General features: G+C 37.0%; 1 protein-coding gene across 1 annotated transcript in view; it reads left to right on the top strand.

The window, feature by feature from the left end:
* Nucleotides 1-3,166: 3,166 nt before the first annotated feature.
* siz (Brefeldin-resistant Arf-GEF family protein schizo) overlaps nt 3,167-22,893 on the top strand; it is a 107,541-nt gene continuing 87,814 nt past the window's right edge. Inside the window, exon 1 of the mRNA XM_077440821.1 lies at nt 3,167-3,389. The gene's annotated coding sequence lies outside the window, so the exon portion shown is untranslated. The remainder of the gene's footprint in view (nt 3,390-22,893) is intronic.

Raw genomic sequence — 22,893 nt, 5'->3', positions numbered from 1 at the left:
ATTGCCTTCCTGCGAGTGGGGACCAACTCGGCTGGATTCGGAGAGCCGCTACTCACTCTGCCTTCAGCTGTCATATAATAAACACGTGCATTCAACATGCCAGTCGTCTCATTCGTTCATCCCCCATATATGTATTGGCAGTTTGCTATATAAATAAATAAATGTGAACCGGTCGCTCTAGATCGGTCACACGTAATCACCCGTCACACTAAAACTGGTCACACCCTTAAACTGGTCACACCTGAAAATTGGTCACGAAAAAACTGGTCACACCCAAAAATTAAAAATTGGCAGTTTTTTCGTGACTAATTTTCGGGTGTGACCAGTTTTAGTGTGACGGGTGATCACGTATGACCGGTTGTCCTGTGACTGGTTCACATATGACTAGTAGTCCGTTTACCGTTTTCATCGTGACATTTCGATCTTTTGAATGGTTACAATTTTCGTTACTTAAAGCTATGATCTCTACGGTAAACGGATTATTCCGCAAAAAGTGATCTCGCACAAGTCACTAAAATCTCGATCACGGAACATCTGACACTCGAGTTCTCTTTGGTTCAATATTTCGCGTGGCTAGATTTCGATTGATGGAGTTTTTGGATGCCAGATGTTCCGTGATCGAGATTTTAGTGACTTGCGCGAGATCGCTTTTTGCGGAATTATTATCGAACCAGTCTCTATATTCGAAGCGAGCTTTTTAGCTAAGATTTTTGGCGGTATCAAATTACAATTCTTTGTATATTCAATAATTTATAAAAATTTTAATTATTTCTCGGCGTTCACGAGTCTCCGTATAATCTGAGATTTTTATTTTCGAGCAATATGGCCGAAGAACTGTAATATTTGTCTCATGCAAATTGTAGACAGTCTATCCTTGATTTTTATTTCCTCAACTGTGACAGCGATTTTGCTAAGATAATCCGGCGCCGTATTTCCAGTTCACTGCTACCGTTTTTGAATATGAGTGACCCTAGATAGACAAAATTATTAACCACCTCTACACCGTTTAAACCTGAGTTGTTGTTTTGTAATAATTAATACAATATTTCGTAGTAATTAGTAAGTCATAATAAAAATTACAAATTTAGTCATTTCCATCGAGGTTTTATATAAATTCATTCGCAATAAAATAAAAACCCATTATTTACTATCATTTAATCAAAATTGGGACTAAAAAAGGTTTCATAAATGAAATATAATCAGACAAACGAAGAATCATATCATTTCTTTAAAGTTTACTAGCGATAGACCCGATGAAAATTTCATCGGGTGTATACATTTATAAAACATCAATAGGAAAATTATTTTATTAATTAAATTAATTTCCAATAGATTGCGCTAAATGCTCGTAGATTTTTCAAGAGGATATATTGATAGCAAACAATGTGTATACAGGTTTTTTCTTGATTCTACCACCCAAACCTTACATACCAGAGAAGTGTTATAATAATTTTTTTTTGCATTTGTCTGTATTTGGGAACTCTTAAATTTACGTGTAATGTATAGTTTCAACAAAACTATGTATAATATACATAAAATGAATGATGTTTTTATTAATTGAACTTAAATAATTGGTTATTATTATAATTGATTATTCGGTACCACCAAGAGAAATTTTTTTACATTTATTTAAAAATAATTTTTACACTTCTCTGGTGCCACTCCTGAAATTGTATCTAGAATGCATGCAGTCGTCATGACACTTAAAAACTGTCAAACTACGATGTTAATTGAATAATTGCTTAAATGATTAATTTACTTATAAAAATGTATCCCATATTGTTTATTGTGTGTTTTTGAATGCATTGTGTAATTTTTAACGATGCACTTGCCAATCTTGCGAGTAAAATTAATAAAAAATCGGACATACGTCGGCCCCAAGCATCAAATACGACTACCGCGCAAATTATTATGATAGGTCCACAGACCTTTTCCCCTTACAACAATACGACGCCTAATGCCACTTCTATTATTATAACATTTCTCTGTTACATACTTTTATTATATCTATTACATTTTTATACCAGGAAAGCCTCACAGGTAAACCCCAATGCGCCTTCCTAGCCAATTACAATTAATACAGCATTTTTATTATATACGTCGCTGAATTACGAGACACTGAAAATTCGCAAATTAACGAGACATCTATGAATTGTACATAAATGTTATTGTACATTAATCATACTCAAATAGTGGTGACATAGTAGGTAGGAAGGTTTTCAGCCAATTTTTAATCGGGAACCGTTTCAATAATGAAATCAGAGAAAATTGGCAAACTCTGATAGAAAACGATCGACCTGGAGTCACGAATATCCAGATCTGACCAGCAGCACTACAGATATACTCAGAAAAATTCTTTTCAATCGAGGTCAGCTCATGGGATCGAACCCAGCGCCTCTCGGTGTTAGGCAGAAGCTTAACGACCGAGCTATGCTGCTGGCTACATACAAAGTGTCTTTCGAAATTATATATATATATATATATATATATATATATATATATATATATATATATATATATATATATATATATATATATATATATATATATATATATATATATATATATATATATATATATATATATATATATATATATATATATATATATATATATATATATATATATATATATATATATATATATATATATATATATATATTAGCGGTCTCCCTCACGGGACCGAAAGTGAAACGCCCGAAAACGCAAATATTGGAAGGCAAAGATCAAAAATCGAAAGATCGTAAGCCGAAAAAAGGGTGCACGGTAAACGGTACTATCTACATATATATGAGTGGTATGCGGTAAAATTATCTCTCTTTTTGTCATACAGCCTTGTTTAATGTGCGCGCGCAGAATACGGGAGGAAAAGCCTGTTCCTCTTGTTCCTGTTGTATCCCGCTCGCACAAATTAAGTGAGTATGTACGACGGGGGGGGAGAGACCCTTTTTTATATCTTTCGATTTTCGATCTTTGCCTTCCGATATTTGCGTTTTCGGGCGTTTCACTTTCGGTCCCGTGAGGTAGACCCATATATATATTAGATAGAAACTTAAAGTTCCGTGTTTTTGAATATTGTCGCAGAAGGGAACGAAGATAAACCGGCGCTTCGACGAGCATGCCCCTTGTGCAATATCGGCGAGTGGGGGGGAATAGTCGAAGCCGCGATCAGTAGAGCGCCGGTCGCGGTGGAGAGTGGTCGCGGTCGTAGCGAAGCGTGTCGGCGCGCGAAATGCTCTCGAAGCGCGACTCGCAACTGTACGTGCGCCAGGTGTCTGCGATCTGCGATCTGCGACTGTTGCCCGCCAGTCGTGACGTAGTGCTTCGACAGAACGGTTAATATCTAGTGACAATTATTGGCTGCCGAGTGGAGCCGAGCCACGACACAGGTGAGCCGAGCCGAGTCGCCTTCGCCCCCCCGGCTTTTAGCGGCTTCGCCTCCCTCCCCGCGCATTGTTGTTCCCCATCCCTCCGCCCCGTATCGATCCACTCCACTCCCCCCCTCCCTCCCGACCACTGAATGCTTTTTCAGCGCTTTCGGCCAAAACATTAAACACCCCTCGCCATTGAACACCCCTCACCCTTCCCTTCCACTTTTCAAAACAGCCGTCCGTCCGTTGACAACTTTGCCCTGAGAAATAACGGGAAACCCGAAACCCCACTCGCAATACGTATCGTCTTCCTCCTTTGTGTGTTTTGTGTGCGATTACTCTTTTCGGAAGTTCAACGATCCCGTCGATCCGCACTCAAATCAAATAAATCGAATGGTTTGTGTGTGTAAAATAAATAAACATGGCGATCGTGTTTTCCCGCGACGGTTGGCAAACTTGATCCCGTGAAAATTTTGATCGAAAATGTTCGGTTCCGGTCTCTTCAACAATGGAACAACAAAAGTGAGAAGAGGCTAAAAAAAACGCTGGATAAACAACGTCAGGGAGAAGTTCAAACGTGTCTATTACGATTATTTTTCACCATCGTAATGGCGGATGATTCTTCCACTTATATTGATGGCCAAAATGAGCAAAATGGCAAAGTATGAAAACGATCGGATAAGAGACAAAATTTTTCCCTAATGGTAATTAATAAAAAGTGAAAGTAAGAAGAGGTTAGTAATCTATATATGTACATATATAAAATTGAATGTCTGTCTGTGTGTCTCGTATAGGCTCCTAAACGACTGAACTGATTACGATGGAACTTTCAGGATTTGTTGTATGCATGTCCGGGAAGATTACTGTGGAAAAAAATCGCAACGGGAAAGGGAACGAGTTTCATTGCAACGCAATAATTTCAAATGTGTTCGCTGCCTGTGTTTTTCCGACAAATGGGAACGGGAACGGGAATTGCATGCGTTATTGTGGCATTGCAACGCATGCCGGGTTCAGCTAGTCTATATATATATATAAATGAATGTCTGTGTGTGTGTGTGTGTCTCGAATAGGCTGCAAAACCACTGAACCGATTACAATGAAACTTTCATGATTTGTTGTGTGCATGTCCGGAAAGATTACTATGTAAAAAAAACGGGAATGAGTGTCATTGCAACGCAATAATTTCAAATGTGTTCGCTGCCTGCGTTTTCCGACAAATGGGAACGGGAACGGAAACGGGAATTGCATGCGTTATTGTGGCATTGCAACGCATGCAGGGTTCAGCTAGTTAGTAATAAAAAAGAGCGAAAACACACAGAGTGGTAAGTGGTACGTGTTTTTTTAGATACCTTTTTTTTGTTATTTTTTAATCTATACCAGGAAGGCCTAACAGGTAACCCTAATGGTTTCCATGGGTTTCCGGAAACCCGTTGTTAAAAATCAAAAGTTTCCGGAAACCCGTTAGAAATCTAAAGATTCATATAATTTTGGTCAAAAATTATACAAATCTTGAAAATTGTTGTCGATGGTTACAACTTCGAAAAGGTCGCAGTCGATTACATAGGAGTTAGAGAGAAAATACACTTTTTCGAAATATATACGTATATGTATGTATATATGTGGATTGAAAAAAAAATTGGGAACCGGTTGTTCCACAATTGGGGTGACACCACTGCCCCAATGCACCTTCCTGGCCAGAAACATTGTACATTTGATACAAGTATTATACAAAGTAAATGGTATACATTATAGATCGTGAAGATCGCCATCTGGAATAATTGCATTGGATCAGCCGAGATGTTGTTGACTACAATAAAGGTTTATATTATAGCTAGACAGCGGATTGTGATTAGAGCAATATGCTTTTGGGGCGTTATGGCTAGTCACCGGAGCCTGAGGGGGCCGTGTATTGTTCAAAGGTTTGCCGAACAATGGATAGCACTGTGACTATCCTACCTCTAGTTATGGCTCTTGTTTAATTCGTAAAAATCCTCTTGCATTCAGTATTGTTGTATGCAAGAGAGCATCTGTTATAATTAGAGGTAGGACCGGAAGCGTGCTTTTTCTAGGAAATAGGGCGTTTTGGGTCTATTATCCAGGAAACAGGGCAAACAAAATAAAAAAAGGTTCATCATAAAAATTAACAAAGAACGGCGCAAAGTTGGTCCGCTCTTTAGTTATAATTAAAGGGCGGATAGGGAGCGTGCTTTTTCCAGGAATCAGGGCGTTTTAGGTCTATTCACAAAACTAGAGTGCAAAAAAAGGTTCGGCCTTTAACAAAGCACGGCGAACAATTAACAATGAACGGCACGCTTCCGGTCCGCTCAATAGTGATGACTGATAAGTCAGGGTTCCTTCAAATTAGATACGTTCCCTAAATTCAAGTTTTTTCATCAGAGAGACATGCCAGACTGAACAATTTTTAGATTTACGAAAGGGTGTGGAAATATAGGATTTTTCACGAGAGAAAGAGCTACGTTTCTGGATTTTACGAGAGGGAGCGGCGTTCCCATGCGCTCCCGTCCATTTCGAGCCCTGGTTGGAACGTGTATTGTTTTGTGTCATTGCCCTAATGACCACCCGCCCAATAACAACTATTAGCAACATCATTTTTTAAATTCAAATGAATAAACATACACGTATTCATTCGTTTGTTTCAGAATTAATCTTTTCAAATTTGAAACTTCCTCCATCTTGTTTTTTCTTAATAACATTATTTTTTACACAACAAAAATATAAATCAATGATTTATTCAACCTTAATAACTTTTGTACGTTGGCTTCAAATACAATAATAACGAGAAAAAACCTGCAACTTTTTTAGTCACATTCGTATTGAAAGACGCGCACACAGAGAGCGGGGGGTTCAATTGGTTCGGACCGCCCCTAAAATCGATTGATATATTTTAATTGGAAAATAAAAATGTGTAATGTTCTCATTCTTGTTCTCGGAATGTATGAATTGTGTCACAGTGGAAAAAAAAAATGAAATAGTCCTCATCCCAACATGTCATCCTAGGGTGGACCACCTCTAGAAAAATATCTTGTATGCGCGTCTGTCCTACATACTTTGTCCATTGCGATCCAATATAAATTGTCATAAAAACTAAAAATTCTAGTTTGAACCAGTTCTTCATTAATTAAAATCGTTTGAATTCTGTACACGTGCGATTCCACATTAGGACATGCTATATTCGCTATGACGAAAATGCGTTTCCTATGAAATTTGACCATACTGATTCACCAGTCCAATTTTAAAATGATACCCGCTCGCCATGTCCAGTGTCTCCTTGTTCTACAAGTTGCTCCAGAGTTTATGCTATAGTAAAAGTATTGATCTTATTCAGTATCGGAACGATGGCGTAACTATGTGTGTAGCGGTCTCGACGAATAGGACATCTAAACAGAAAGAGTAACCTTACATAAGAAAAACATTGACCTCATCAGTCTGATAGGTCTTATGGCTACTAGCACAAAGATCTTATATGCGTATATACAAGGCTTAGAATCACATTTTCTTTGCATGTAAGGAGGTAATTATCATGTTTGATATGCTTTAAACCACACATGTACTAAATTTTATTCATACATTCTATGATGATGCTAAAAGCAATGATTCCAAAGCTGATTTTATTCGTTCGTTAGAGTATAGTAGATTTACTTTGCATGCATGTAAATCTACTACATACATGCATAGTTTCATTATATTAACCCAAATTTCTTCCGACTAGAAATCGTAAGTGAAAGTAAGAAGGGGCTTCCTGCGTTCCTCGTTTTTTTACAATCAGTATTGTGACTTCGATAAGAAAAATTAAGTTTTTTTTTTAATTCATGCACTAGTCTGCCGCCCTTTTTATTAAAACTAGGCACTTGCCTAGTGTGCCGCTGTTTTGAGCCGGTTGGATATATTTTGGGCAGTTTTCCTCAATTTGTACATATGTTCGACCTCCATTTAGCTTTACTTGTTTCTTTTTACAACCTTTTTTGAGGACTGACTTTCTCAGAACTGCATTAAAAGACTGCAGTACTCCACAAGGAAGTGAGTTCTTCAAATTGTAACGAGAAAGAATATGGTAAATTTTGTAACTGCTACCAGAATTTGAATCCAGGATACAATCTGCGGTACTAGGTAGTTGCAAATATTTAGTGATTCTAGATATATCTGGTATGGAGAGGCTCGCCGAACCGAACCACCATTGGGTGCAGAGATTCATATCCAATATCCACCAGTAACAGATGTTTTGCTATGGCGCGAATTCTTTCCACGTATCGAATGTGTCGGAAATTTTAGAATACCCATGTAAACCAATACAAGACGGTTTCGATTTACTCACTCTCTAGTACATATTGAATTCTCGATCGATAATGTGCACTATCTCAAAGTGAAAGTTGCTTCTGGACATTCGCTAATTATATCGTCGGCCACCATCGATCCTTCCGTTTCCTGGTTCAATTATGAGAGCTGCAATTTGAATCGATCACTGTCAGTTACCCACGTTTGCCGGTGGGCGGGTGGGTGTTTTGGAATAAAAACAAAGGATATTATTACTCTCGTGTGTGTGTGTTGATGTTTTTAGAATCCACGTGAACACCCAGGTCGGTGCAATGGCACGTCCTCGGATGTACACGAGACGGTCAAGCTCTACACTTGGTGGAGACCAACAGCTGGTACGCGTGCCGTTTTGTCCCACATTGCACACATGGATGAAAGATATCCACGTCGAAACTGTTCCATCGACCGGAACGTTACGAAATTGCGAAGCGACATGGAGCACAAAGGGAAAAATTGAGCGGTGTTCGTGGGAGAGCACCAAAAATGGTACCACATCCTGAACTCTGAAAGTGCTAGCGTTTCAAAGCTACCTCCATTGCAAAGATGCACTTCTGAAAAGAACTGCCTGTCTTGTTACAAGCGTTTCCACTTAATTCAAAACTGATGTTGCTTTCGCGTGGGTGTTTCAATGTCTAAACTGCGGCGATTGCTCATCGAACGCAACGCGAGATTTTGTAATACATACTCTCCTGCTTGGATCTGTTGGATCTTGAAGCGTGTTGTCCTTGTCGAATTTGTGGGAGTCTGAAATGAGTTGGTTGGGTTTAGGGCGAAAAAACACTGGGTGGTATGGGATGTCACGTGTCCTCGGCTTCCCGCTATGACCGTAAACAGTGGATGTTCGGGTGTACTTGCACGTGCTGAATGCATATGTTTAAGGGCGAAAACACACGGCGATGAACGTAGCACGTAGTTTTTTTTAGATAGTTTTAACGTGCGAAAAAAATGTGGCGTGCCTTGCACAGATTCGTGGCACGCCGTCCCAAAATTACCCCCTGGAGTGTTTCCGTAAAATTGTATCCTTGTATTTATCCTTGCTTGAAAGTGATCGATAACGGTGTATCCCATATTTAAAGAAATATAGGAGAACTTGTGGACGTTTCACGTGTCACGTTCATTGCTGTGTGTTTTCACCCTAAGAGGTCGCACGTGTTTGCATATCCATATGCAACCGACAAGTTTCTACAACATTTCTTCAAATGTGGGATTTACCATTATCGACCACTGTCAAGCAGGGATAAAATATCACCGAAAACACTCCAGGGGGTGATTTTTGTGACTGTGTACCATGTATATGGGCTAGGGGTGCTGCGTTTTTTTCGCATGTTTAAAAGTATCTATAAAAAAACAACACGTACCACGTAGCACTCAGTGTGTTTTCGCCCTTATTCCAACCAAAAGTCACGGTTCCGAGGCTGATTCTTACAAGTCCTGGGTTGGCTCTACATTGATAGGCATGTAGATGCATGATACATTGACTGGCATGGCATTATGCTCTGAAATGTACTGTGACAAGGATGAGTGCAGTTTCATTCATGCTCGTCGACATTTTGCCTTTTATGGTTCTGATTGTAAGAGCCTGTTTAAAATGACGGGAAATAGTGGTTCTATCAATTGGTCTGTCTCCTTCCTTCATTGCCTTATTTTTTTTTAGTAATGTTCTGCTTTTTGATTTCGATGCTTCTTCTTCCTGTTCTGAAGCTATCTTGAAAATATTGGGTCAATCTACCTCTCCCAAATCTTATAACTAGAGACCGGAATCTGAAGGGGCTGTTTATTGTTCATACATATGATTGTAAATGCATTGTTAAAGGTTTGCCGAACCTTTTTTACAAAGGATTTACAACAATGGAACAATAAGCGGCACGTTTCCGGCCCCTTCAGATTCCAACCTCTACTTATAACAGTTCATGGAACTTAGAACCGTTGTGTGTAAGACGGGAGCGATATTTACATTCCGCTTCCTCAATTTGGATCATCGCTTAACCCTTTGAGGAGTACGGCCGTACGGGTACGTGGCAAGAAAAATGGCCCCGCCAGAGTACGGCCGTACTTGTACGATTTGACACGTTCAATCACTCAAAATACTCTACCTCTCTCATTGTTCGACATATTTGCATCTCGTTTTTTTTCAAGTGTTGCTGAGGTTTCTCTTTCACTCTTGTGTATATATATTTTTGTATTCGAATAAAGAAACCAAATTTAACGAGGCGTGAAAGCCAGTTAAATTTTTATGACTGAACATGATGACAATTTTTTTTCCAAAGTAATATTTTCCACGTGTAAAAACTATAAAATATGTTCCGAACGAATAACATTGAAACCTCTGACTAAATTTATTTCATTTGACCCTCATAAAAATAATTTAGCGTAAAATTATAGATTTATTTTCGAGAGAATTTGGTTCGAGATGCAAGGCAAAACCGCCGCCGGGCAATAAATCAATCATATAATCGAGCGAAATATGTCAACTTTAAAACTTCCCACAAAATAAGAGTGTTCGCTCGGATTTTTCAAGTCAGTTGATTCCGAAAAAAAAACTCACTCCTGAGACGTTTCTGGTGTTCAAATTAACTCACTACTCAAAAGGTTAAGCCACTTCAAATGTTATGTAAACAAAAAAACACACTTTCTCTAACATTGTCACTCGGCACTTATGTGTAACCCACACAAGTAATAAACTTTTTATTGCGCAGATAAGCAATTCCCATAAGAAAAATGTCAACAATTTCGACGCTACTTACCGATCGACTGTAACGACCCAATAAAGAGGGGGGTTTTTTTCTCGTAGTTTTCGAACTCTTGGGCGATTTCACGGTTGCCGTGTGGTCCTCCAGCTCTTTTCCAAGAAGCGGAGATTCGCTTCGGTATTTTAACTTTAACCCCATCTCGTCCGTTTCGGAACTTTGAATTTGGTACCATCCCACGTAGAGACACCAGTCGGACTTTCCAGACCTGTTCGCTTCGACCGTTTTAATATCTGTTTCAACTGTTGTTTCGTAACGGCGATTCTAGGAATCGAAAACCGGTCGTCGGGTAATCCGGCGATAACCCAAGGCCGACGGTTGGCGACCGCTTTTCGCCATGTTTGTTTGTTTATTTATTGTTTGATTTTTGTTGCTTTTTTGCTTAATCCCCTTTCGCACTGAATCAGAGGCCATTGTCGTCCTCGGGACAATCATTGCACTCGGAACGGAACATGCGCTGAGGTTCAACACTCCAATCAGGTCTAATGATCAATTGTTTCCTTTTTGCTATATCTATCATGTTGTTTTTTACCATGACAGGTTGCTCCAAATCGACACTATGGCCAAAACATAAACAAATACAAACATAAATTGACATCAGAATCAAACAATATAGAGTACTAGTGTTGTGCCGGTTGATTTCAACGGGTGGTTTCGGAAAGGAATTGATACACGAATTAAAATAAAGTTATACATATGTTACAAATGGGTCTACCTCACGGCACCGAAATTGAAAAGGTCGAAAAAGCAAATATCGGAAGGCAAAGATCGAAAATCGAAAATTTTTACCGCACGCCACTGATATATATACTAACCGTTTTTCATATGTATGCATGGTAAACGAACATTTTCGACTTTTTTACGGTCACCCGTTACATACATATAATTATAATGTAATGTAATTTATAGGCGCGCGTCGCCGTGGCTGTATCACCCGTGACTCGGCCCAACGTCGCACATGCCTGTTGTCAAATGACGCGTCACCCCCCTCCCCCACTTCCCCGCGCCTCGAATACTTGGCACTGATTGGTTGTGTGTCCGCGCTTTGCCACAAACATACACACATCACGTCCGTTTTTTTATATATTATATATATACATATATTATAGGTTATAGCCCATATCCGAGGAACCGTTTCGTATCTAGATCTGGCCACAGAAGTACTTAAAATCATACATTGTATGATTTTTTACAAGCTTTTTAGTAACTTCACTCTGTTGGTTCAGTGATATTCCAGCCCGTCAAAAAATTATGATCTGATTTTAAACCACTTTCAATTGGTCGCTTTGATATCTTGCTAACATTGAAGTAAGCTAATACCTCCGACATGAAACTAGAGGTGCTTAATCATCAACGAACTCATTAAAATATACATCGGAATCTTGGGTCAGATCGAAGCGATGACAGCTAGCTACCCAAAATCGTCTTTCTACAACCTCTTTGAAAATCAATTAAACAGTGGTAAAAGCTCTTTTTTACAATCTTATTTACTTAATATAAAGAGCTTTTCTTTCTCATATTCATTTTTTTTATTTCACTGATAGATTATTTCAATCGATGTCAAAAGATATAGCTTGAGTCCTTTCAGTCACTGAGCTACACGATTTGTCATTTGAAACGATTTTCTCAAGTCGTATGCTGAATCTTACATATGCTGAAAAAAGATCTAGAATAACTCTCTTATGAGATCTCAAGGTCAAAAACCAACACTGAAAGGCAGGCCTTGCACATAACGGAAGACCGCATACGACACGAATACCTAATATTCAAGTATTTTACCATAAAAGTACCGCTTCTAAAATTTAATTATTCACCGTGTTTGATATGTATGGGTCTTTTTTATTGTTCCACCTTCTTTCCTTGTTTTTATATCGATTTGTCCCAATTTTTCGCCGACAAGTTTATATTTTACTGGTTTTTGTCGGAGCTGATTTGCGAACGTAACGGTTTTGTGAAAAAAGTTTGTAAAAATTAATTGGTAGCTGTATCTATTTAGCGCCACTTAATCATCTTCAAAGTTGTCGTAAATGGTCACGCCATTTAATTCACGCGCAACAGTGGCTGTTGATGCGATCGAATGGTTTCTGCAATGCTTTGAAGATGTTTTCAGTCATATCTCATGAAGATTTCTGGATTCAGCAGTGCTTTTCAGCGTACTGGTGTCTCCTCCACTTGTTTCCTCCACGCTATTAACTAAAAAGAGTTGCACTGTGTACGATTTGCAACTGGTTTTATTCCGTCTGTAATGGCCTACCCCTAAGGTCGATACTAAGTCTGAGTTTGCTCATCTTTTCCGCGTAGTGGGAGTCGGTCTTTATAAACACCTCTATATCAGCGCGTTTCAACCTTTTTAGACTCATTTTTAGGCAGGCCATTTTTATAAATTTTATCCCATATATTAGAATATCTTGTTAATTAATAAGTTCTTAAGGGGTACAATGTAACGGTGCAGTTAAAAAAATAACTTTGCCCCTTAGAATGAATCATTTGCGCATTAAATAAATATATTTCTGTTAAATAAAAAATGTTATATTGAACAATTGTATTTGTAGTATGGAATAAAAAAAGCTTCTATCATTTAAAAATTAAAAAGTGCGTAGTTTAAGTTATAATTGAAAAACTCCCACGATTTCAACAACAAAAAATTTAATTTCAATTCACAAATTCGTAACACACCAGTTATTAAGACTTAACACCTGAGATACTGAGTATAATAGAGTTATTAAGATTAAACACCTATTATACACAGCCAATTTGGATGGTTGCCGATCCTATATGCGAGACCTTTAATGCGTAGCGTTAATGCGCATTTCATTCATTTTAGTTTGCTTTATATTTTTCTATTGTGAATGTAACTTTCATGCTGATCTAATTAAAACAATGGATTTGTAATTTTTCAAATGATCAAGTATTTTTTATTTTTTTATTTATTTATCATAAGTTTTTAGTATTATTGCTTATTTTATTTTTTAATTGTACAAATATTATATTAAAGGAACATAAAACTTTTTATGTGTTCTTTTGTTTAATAATTTTTTTATATAGCTATTTTTTTTAATGTGTAATATTATATTAGAAATTATTTTTTTAATTGTACATTTATATTTTTAAATCATATATTTTTTTATTTCACACAGTTTAAATGCGCATTTGTTTTAAAAGTGCCCATTTAAAGTGTTCTCCGTTCAAATGCCCATTTAAAGTGCCTTCTTTTTTTTAATTCTAACTCTTTACAATACATGCTTAATAGATAAATCTACAGCCCTTTTGTGTAAAGTAACTCTCATCGATTCTAAATCCGAGACACAAATAAAGAATAAATTGTCATAGAAAGTTTTTAGTAAATGCGTTCATATTTTGGTCCACGCTCTAGTAAGTAAAACTGTTGGGTTAAGTAAGGCTCGGTAAGAAACTGTTTATAAAAGTTTTTCTACCTCAGAAGTGTGCCTCAATCGAACACAATTATACTGTCTTTGATGGCAGAATGACAGGCTCACACCAGTAAGTTCTAGTTGTATACTGGTTGATTGATTGATTGATACGAACAGAAGTGATCGCACGCCATTCGAGCGACGCCAAGTGCATCGATGCATTCTCCACTGAGAAGTCCCTCAACTTTTGTAAATTCGCTGTTGGGTCTGCGACACTGCTCGTCACTCCGGGGTTAATTCCCATTACAAATGTCTTTCCGGTAAGTTCTTCGGTATTTTAATGGCTTCTCGGATTTTTCGGTATATTTTACAACTGTCATGCGGTGCGCCATAAGGTGTTTGCGGTCCGCCGACAGAAACCCGTCAAACATCCATAAGTCTTTCGACTTTGGTCTTCCTCTGTCTCGAACAATTCGACACGTGTTTTCAACCTAATATCCGCATCGAATGCTTATGTACATACATATAATATGTGCACGTGTACTATTCTGATCTGATCTGAACTGATCTGATGATGCACACGAGCGTCGTCAGTCAATGTAGTGATTGTGCGCAATTTGCAAACTAGACGTAGGATGTAGCATGCAACGTTTGGGTTTTTCGTCTTTTCGTATCTGCTATTTTTTCCTCTTTGTAGAATAAATGTTTGGTTTTTAGTTCACGACGTTTGTACAATCGATAAAGGTGTTTACAGTGTGACTTTTTTTTTATTTATTTTTTCTTTGTTACTGATGGAAATGTCTGGTAGGTTGGACTCGATTAGTAGATCTATTACGTATTGAGATTCGTCTTGTGTCACAATGTTTGAATCGCTTGGAGATGGGTATAGGTTGATTTTCAAGCAAACTTTCAGTCTATTTGTCACTGATCTGGTCTAATATGGTTGTATGATAAAACCGGCCATGAGAGAATCAGACACCAAAAATTATGCACATAGTAAAAAGCGGATATGATATCCGGAATAGCTAGTTTCGAAACGAATACGAAATACGATCCCAAATATTCGAATATCGAATAGTAAATCAAAAGCTATTCGAATATATGTATTCGAAAACTAGAAAAAAAGTTAATTACATATATACTAAGCATAAATTACATTATATTTATATATGTAATATATTACAATTAATAAAACACAATTTTAAAGAAAACTTATTAAGAAAATTAAAAAAATATATGTATGTATATAAAATTAAAATGCCCACATAAAATAGATAATTTGTAAAATTATAATATAAAGATAGTTGTAAAATTTAGAAAATTGCAATTAAAAATAAATTTACAAAATATAATACGGAATATCATTCATTCTGTTTTCTAAAATTCGTGAAAACTTTTTGGTTGTTTGAGACCGTATTTCTTCTAACTTCTTAAATAAAAAATTATTATCTCCTTTTACTGTTATTAAGGATGCACTATTTTTGCTTAATTCTTTGATTGCGGTTTCAACGGGAGTAAGAACATTAAACAAAATATCAATTTAATTCTTGGAAACAGTATTGAAATTATATTCTTTTAGTGCTATGTTTACACTTTCGTAAACTTGAATAAATCGTTTTATCATAGTTGCCATTGAATTCCATCTCGTTTTTACATCCAATAATATTTTCAATTTTTTATTTTCTATTTTCATTATGATTTCTTGTAACAATGTATATTTCGCCGGTGATTTCTTAAATATTCGTATTATTTTTCTGATGTTTTCTAAAATTTCGTTGAGATTATTATTGATCGAAAAGTGATTTTCTTCCAACATTTCCGTATTTAATGAATAAAAATCCGTTTCTTCACATGTAGACATTTCATCTTCGTTATCTTCATTTTCATCACAATTATCCCCATTATATAATTCATTTTCTTCATAATCGTCGGCTTCTTCGTCATCACTCTTTTCATGTTGATTTTCTGTATTTATTTTATAAAAAAATATATACACGAATAATATTCGAATAGTTGATGAAATATTCGAATAAAAGATGGCTGAAAAATCAGACGAATAATTCGAATACTCGAATATTCGATTGGGATTCCTACTTGGAGTGCATAAAATCAAATTTGTAAAGAAAATCTTGTGTGTAAGCAAGGAAAGTTTGTGTGTAGGAACCCTTTCTGGGTTGTTGAGATTGGAAGACCCCCTCCTATATTTGGTATGTCTCTAGGAGTTTGAAGTAAGTAAGTTGTAGAACGAGGTAGAAGAAATTGAGTGCACTTTGAGGATGCTTTTAGTCACCGCGACTACACTTTTTGATTGGGCAATTGTTCCCATGTCGAGAGAGCCCACTGGCATGATTCAGAGGTGCCTCAAGTGCAAGGGTAAACAAACACTGGACGCGATGCTGTACGCTTATTTCCGGTTTAATACAGAGCTTCTTAAATCGTCAAACCAAAATTCATATATGAACTTTTTTTTTTGTCAGTTTGACATCGTTTTTCCTTTGTAAGATGTGGGTTCGTTTTCACTGCTTCGCAACGTCAACGTTTGTTTTCCTCCTCCTTCGCCTTCCCCCCCCCCCCTTTTTTTTTCGATGGCGACCATTTTATTAATGTGTTTTTAAGGTCATGACCCTACACCACGTTTTTATAACCCAATGAATGCTCAATTGATTCACAGACAACACACGTAAACTGCTATCATGAACGGTGCCCCATGCTTTATTGCCGTGTATTGATTCCCCCTCCTGCCTTTTATAGTGCAATAGCTCTAAATTGTTTTTTTTTAGTATTAATTTATTTCTTATACGGGTACATTTTTTTTTTTTAATTTTTTACTTTCGTCCCTTTTTTGCTGTGACATTGTCCAAATGTATTTTTTAGTATCATTTTATGTCATTCCGCAATCAATTGCCAATATTTTTATTTTTCTTACTGTATATTTTCTTATGATCTTTTCGAAGATTTTGAGTTGTTTTTTTTTTATTTTTTAAAAATAGTTCGCAGTAGGTACTCTTTTTGACAAACTGTACGAGAATAAGGCTTTGTCTGCAAAAAATCGTCCGTGACGCATTTTAATATGAAAATGCACAGGGAAACGACTTTGAAAGGATCCATCAGATGTATACATATCGGGTTGCCAACAGGGAAGTAAAAAAAGAGGCAATTTTTCAAAAATATTTAATTTTAGCAAAAATCATAATACAGCCTCAATACTAACAATTAGTTCAAAATTCAACATAAGATCGCTTAGAATTAGAATATATATTTGTATGTATTATAGTTAACACTCATAAATTAAACGTAATCAATAAAAATAAATATTGGTTAGATCTGATTTCAATTTTTCAAATTTTCTTATATTATCTTTAATACATAATATCTATTAAATAATGAGCTCGTTGATTTCCAATAATCTACGAACTACGTAATTCGAACGCTCCAAATTAAACATATATGCTTATTTTATTATTAATAAATCGTAAATGATTATTTAGTTATTACAAAATATTTTCAAGTCGGTTAAATAAAAAAAGAGAACATTTTGAGAACAAAAGAATTTTGTTAAAAACGTAAAGGAGGTAAGTAAAAAAGAGGACACGTTCTCTTGAAACCTGTTGGAAACATTAATATATATTGTAACGTAGGAACATAAGAGATAGTATCCACTGTGTAAGCGCAATCTTGGGTGAACAATAGAGACCCCGATTTAGGCTAACGGGACTCCGTAAGTGCCTGAATAAAGGATACGCTGAAGTTCTCATGGACCTGGGCGAGTATGTGCGTGCCTAGACAATAGACACATTAGTGGATTGGGGAAGCTATGCTGTGCAACTTGTCCTTTATAAGGAAGTACACACGGTAGATCGGATCATTCTGGAATGAGCTGTGGATCCGTGTGGACCTTTTAAATCGTTAAACAAATGCTGTGAAGTAACTTTGACCTGTCATTTGGATCCTGAAACCACCCCTACGCAACAATATATTTATATCGCCACTGAAAACTCGTGCTTATGTAAAAATTTGGATTTAAATTGTCTTTAAAATCTCTGACGCTACTAATACAATACTATCGCATTGTTTTAAAAAAGGATATGATGCTTTTCGAGATAAAATCGTACCGAGTATGATTGCATGCAATATATTTAATTTTGTACTTTGACTATCCGATTTTATTTACCTTGCGGTTTTTTATTTTTTCTTTCGAGTCATTCAATGGTAATTTAAAATCCGCATTAAGAATGCATTTTCATTCGCGATATAGTGAGTATGTATGTATGTATGTATATACGGTATTATTAGGTATACTTTTTGGGTATTCGTAGACGTCGTAAATTATATTATATCGTGTTCCGTTTCGCTTCCAGACTTGTCCCGGTCTCGATAGTGGGTTTTGTCCCCCCCCCTCCCCCAGTCCTAAATTCTCTCGCATAATGGCGGTGCGAGTAATATTCGCGGAAAATTATAATTAACCATGGGAAATAAAGTCGCTTTTATATTGCGAACTCGATTGTGAAATTCGACAATTTGTTTTTATTAACGCGCTAAAACCGAGAGCGCTGAAGTTTTAATGAAACTCGTTTTCTTTCAGCGCTGCACCGGATAATTAGGCATATCGCGCTTTGAAAGTTATCATTTACGTATTCGGTCATTTGTTATTTAACGTTGGGAACTTTACGCCCTGAATTGTTATTATGCCATCATCGTCGGTTTGTTTGTATTACAATTGTCAAGGAACAACTTAGAAGTTTCACTTATACTGTGCGAGGCATGAAACAGTAGGGTTTGTATTGATGCATGTAAGAATTGATGCATGTAATGTGATTAGCTAGGAATCGATACAAATTAAAGTCTTAAATGGATCATTAGTCGGACCGTTAGTTATAATCAGGGGAGGCTTGTAACTTTAAAACAGGTGGGGCACGAGGTAGCTAAATCCTCCCCTACATTCATTTTGTTCCAAAAAATCTAACTTAATATATTTTTGGTAACATTTTATGCAAGAAAAATGCCTTTTTTTACCATTACCAGAGTAGCAAGCAAACCGAAGCTGGCGCCCACGGGACCTCGGTAGATAAATGACTGCCCGGAATGTCTATCGGGTGGATCTTCTTTCGTGGAACCTTTGTCGTTGGATCTTATATCATTGGACCTTATGTCGTGGAACCCTGAATTACGATTCGGTTGTGTGAGCAGGATAATGAAACACTTTTTGAATGTCGCTGAGTCACCAACAATATACAAAACTTCTTTTCTTTTTTGGTTAGGAGAAGTTTGTGTGGGACAGTGCCCCCCCCCCCCCCCGTTTCCCTTAAAAACGAGCCGCCCCTGGTTATGATTACATGACGAATGTTCTAAAAAATTTTAGTGAGGCTTGTTATAATGTGTATTGCCCTCTTTATTATTAGGTAGAGGCCGTTATATTTACGAAGGCCCATCTCCACGGAATAGGTGTCCGCTTTAGGGTCATGTACTGACCGTTCCTTTTCCGAGGAGTGGGGGTAGGACGTCGTGAATGGAACGACTTTTACATTCGGTCGTCAGTCATGTTCAAAGTTTGGCCACTTCATTTCTGAAAACTATGTAAATGGATTTATTGTGTGTTTTGTTTCAAGCTTATTTAATTTATTTCATAGAACATGGAACATTCGCCTTGACTGTTCGCTCCAAAGCGACGAGTGCACTTAAACAGATACAATACAATCAATATACATACATAAGCATTTTTATACAATGCGAATTCATACAAACATCCACAATGATATTTATGGAGAAATTTTTGCATCATTTTAATAATCAAATTGGCGATTCACAAGGCGTTGAATAACTTGGGATTTGCAAGAGAGATTGGTAAGAAGATGCCAATTTTTACAAGGATCGTGTACTGAGAGATGGGTAAAGGTTGCCAATTTTCTAAAACCGCTTCGATGAAAATAAGAAAAATCGGCAAACTTTGGTAAGAAACGATCGACCTGGAGTCGCAAACCTAGATCTGGCCAGCAGCGGAACTGTAGTAGGACTCGAACCCCTGACCACTCTGCTCGAAAGCATACTATGCTAACTAGTAGTCCACGCCGATTACTTAGTTCTTTTTTGAACGAGATTTGCCTGGCATTTGTATTGGCTGCGTTTCGTTGGATTGAACTTATTATTTTTTTCATTCTTAGACGGTGGCTTGACTGCTCTCACCCAAGAGGTGTGCGAGAAAGCGGAATACGGTGAATATGGGTATTTTTGTGATTATTTTTAAACTATTGATGTGTTGGAATATGAAAATAGTCTCTGAAATGTTCTCTCCAGTTCTTCCGCTGTGGATTTCTCGCACGGTGAGCGTTGTTCTCCAACAATAAAAACGCTAAATTATGCAAACGCGGCGGGAAAACTCAGTGTATTATCTGGTTTTTCACATGCAAATTTTCCCCCTACCATCGCCTTCGTTGTTCTGAGTTTTTCTCTATCTGTGCGTTTTCCTTTTATATTTTTGCTGTAGGTTCTTCCATTATGTTTTCACTGGCGAATCGCTTCAAATCGTCGAAGAGGAATACATTAACGTGGCGAGTGAGTCTGCATGAAAGTGATCTCTTATACATATACCTATAGAATATGCCAAGATGTGAAATCCCGACAAACTTTGAACTGGATGTTTTGACGAGCTCGAAACTGCTTGATCTGTTCCGAAGTATTCGTTTTTGGAATGTTCGCTGGGTTATTTTTAATCTACTCGGTACCTTTCCGAAATGTCTCCACTCTTTCCTATCTAGATCGTAATACGTTCACGCGTTCCTGCAGTGTCCTGATTGTGTCGACCCTTTTCTCAAGAGTATATTTCACTGCTTAGTGCAGGGATTTCTAAATCTTTTTTTTTGTCTGAGAAGTAAATTGTGCAATTCGCAAGTCCTGTAATTATTATTATTGTGGCACTTTGTTAAGCTTTCTGATTGGACGTAACCCAGATCGTTAATGAAAAATTAATGAAAATATTCCCGCATGTGCAGCGAAATTCTTCTGGGATGCTGTGCTGAACTGACAAAACCCTATTCTATGGTTCGGTTTATTATATCCTATATTTTTCTTTTATTTTTTTTTACAATGCAAAACTTAACAAAAGAAAGTTCCAGCAGTGTGTGATGCGACATCCCGCAGAATTCCTCTCGGAATTTTCAACAAAAATGCTTACAAAACACTTTTGTACTTTATTTTTGTGCTAGAATTGCTTAAGAATTTGGCAGGGGTTGTTAAAGAGATTAAAACGTTGTTAGTTTGACAAATGCTTTATCGAATGTGGCAACTTGCATGCATCGGTAGAACGACACGATACTATTTATTTATTAAAAACAGAAACGTACAGTATTTTTTTCAAAACATTAACACCAAAAAAGTTTCTACATATTTATTTATTTATTCATTATATATTAACCTCGACCATAGGTGCCACTAAAGGTTGCCCAAGGCGACACCTGTAATCAAACTTTTATACATAAGTATCAAATAACATCACTACACATATTGATTATACACAAAATATTATAGTAGTTGAAAACACTGTGCGACAACCTCTGCCACCTAACTCTTCCGCTGCGGAAGTTACATCTTGAATTTTGTATTTGTAAAATATCCTATTTAGTTGATGAAAAATCCATCATCGTATAAATGGGTAGCAACTTTTAAGTTAATATGCTCTATTTGAGCAATAATGCAGTTTTTCAGGAAAAGATTCTAGTGCTTTAAACCAGGGCCGCGCCTAGGAGTTCGGCCGCCCGAGTGCAAACTGAAATCGGCCGCTCATTAATTTTATCAGCATTTGTATTATCATATAAAATGAAGTGCATGTGATTAGTTCAAAAATCATACCTTGTGATAAATATTGTGTAAGAAATATAGTGTTGAAAATTTTAATCACAATAAAAATTAGCCAGAAAAACAAACATAACCAAAACGTTTAGTTCTGAACAGGCCCAGGCGATAATATATGTATACTGAACGTTTTCAAGTTCATTCTTGAAAATATAGTGTTTTTACCCCCAATCCCACATCTAGGACATTGTTCTTTCGATGATCAGCCAATACTCGACATCTTTGGAAGAAATACATTTTGCAAAGATAATAAAACATAAAAGACCTATCCCGTTATTTCCCCGAATTATAGTTCGGGTGTGTTACAAGTTGTGACTTGCATCAGCAATCCACAAGAATACAACAAGACAACCTAAATGAATTTTAAAAATAACGATGTCTTTTTTCGTATTTTTTAAGGAATATAATTTTTTTCGACACTCATTGCTTTCGGCCGCCTGTACGCGTTGCACACATTTGTACATACAGTAGGCGCGGCCTTGCTTTAGACTCAGTTTATGATCCCTTCGGCATTAGAATGACATGCCTGCATATGCTCTACGATGCCATTTGCACTGATCAGATAAAGCCATTGCACTGATCAGACAAACAGATAAAGCTGGACCTGAAAACGGCATCGACGAGCAGTTGCTGTGAAGTCGACCGGGCCGAGTCGGTCAAAATGCACGTGTACATGCAAATGTCTCACCGTTTGTTTGTTTTCCTGTTATAAGTGCATATGCACTTAGGTCGAATAGGATTTTTCTAATATTTAATTGTTTACGAAGATCAGCGAAGCAAAGTCAATGACGTATCGTTTTCTTTAAGTAAACATTACTAAAAAAGGCACACAATGACGCGACACTGACGCAAAGTTACACTGTCGATTTTACGAGGATCAATATTACAATATCGCACAGGTCGCATGTTTGTTTATCAACTATGCAAATTATGGGGGCAAATTCTCGATACGAATTTTGCGTACACACTCGAGAGTCCCTGAAATTTCACGGATATACGCCATTTGAATTCGCGCAGAATTTAATAGCTACCCTTCCTTAATTTGACCCTACTCTCCTGTATTATTGACGACATAATATTAATTAACTAGAAAGGAGGGGAGGGGGGGGGGACTGTTCTAGGCTTATTCGTAAAATATGTATGATTTTCTTTCCACCAGTCAGCGTTTTTAGTATAGTGGGATGATTGTCGTGTATGTATCTGTTCTTATATGGTGCGTTTCGTCTG

Source organism: Arctopsyche grandis, chromosome 11, assembly GCF_051622035.1.
Source record: "Arctopsyche grandis isolate Sample6627 chromosome 11, ASM5162203v2, whole genome shotgun sequence".
Lineage (NCBI taxonomy): Eukaryota > Metazoa > Arthropoda > Insecta > Trichoptera > Hydropsychidae > Arctopsyche > Arctopsyche grandis.
This window is presented reverse-complemented; position numbering and strand designations above follow the sequence as displayed.